Genomic DNA, 1,069 nt, shown 5'->3' with positions numbered 1-1,069 from the left:
AAAAAAAAAAAAAATAGCCAGGCGCCGTGGCCGGGACCTGTAGTCCCAACTACTGGGAAGGCTAAGCAAAAGAATCATTTGAGCCCAAGAGTTTGAGGTTATTGTGAGCTGTGACTCCACATCACTCTACCTAGGGTGACATTGTAAGATTCTGTCTCAAAAAATAATGATAATAAAAATAAAAAGTACTTAGCTGGGCATCATGGTGGGCACTTGTAGTCCTAGCTATTCAGGAGGCTGAGGCAAGACAATCGCCTAAGCCCAGGAGTTGGAGGTGGCTGTGAGCTGTGAGATGCCACAGCACTCTACCGAGGGCAACAAAATGAGACTCTGTCTCTTCAAAATATAAAAAATAGAAATAAAAATAAAAAGTACTATACAGAGTGTGTTTTGAAAGATGGTTACCAAATTTTCCTCTCAGCCTTTCATCTGCAATCGGAGTGACTGGCTGTTCTCTCCTGCTTTTCTTTCTTTCTTTCTTTTTTTTAATTAAATAGTAACTGTGTACATTAATGCACTTCTGGGGTACAGTGTGGTGTTTTCACACACAATCCGAAACACTTCCATCAAACTAGTTAACATAGCCTTCATGTCATTTTCTTAGTTATTGTGTTAAAACATTCATATTCTACTCATAGAAAGATTCACTTGTACCCTTGTAAGATAAACCACAGAAGTGATACCTCCAATCCCCCTCCCTCCACCCATTCCTCCCTCCCATCTCTCTACCCCTCCCCGTATCCTTAGGTTGTTATTAGGTTATAGCTTTCATATAAAAGATTTAAATTAATTTCGTAATAGAGGTGTGTACATTGGATACTTTTTCTTCCATTCCTGTGATACTTTGCTAAGAAGAATATTTTCCAGCTCCATCCATGTGAAAATGAAGGATGTAAAGTCTCCATCTTTCTTTATGGCTGCATAATATTCCATGGTGTACATATACCACAGTTTGTTGATCCATTCGTGGATCAATGGGCACTTGGGCTTCTTCCATGACTTGGCAATTATGAATTGGGCTGCAATAAACATTCTGATACAAATATCTTTGTTGTAATGAGATTTTTGG

This window comes from Otolemur garnettii, unplaced genomic scaffold (assembly GCF_000181295.1).
Source record: "Otolemur garnettii isolate 467f Iridium unplaced genomic scaffold, OtoGar3 scaffold00335, whole genome shotgun sequence".
Taxonomy (NCBI): domain Eukaryota; kingdom Metazoa; phylum Chordata; class Mammalia; order Primates; family Galagidae; genus Otolemur; species Otolemur garnettii.
The sequence above is the reverse complement of the archived record's forward strand: the minus strand, read 5'-3'. Positions refer to the sequence as shown.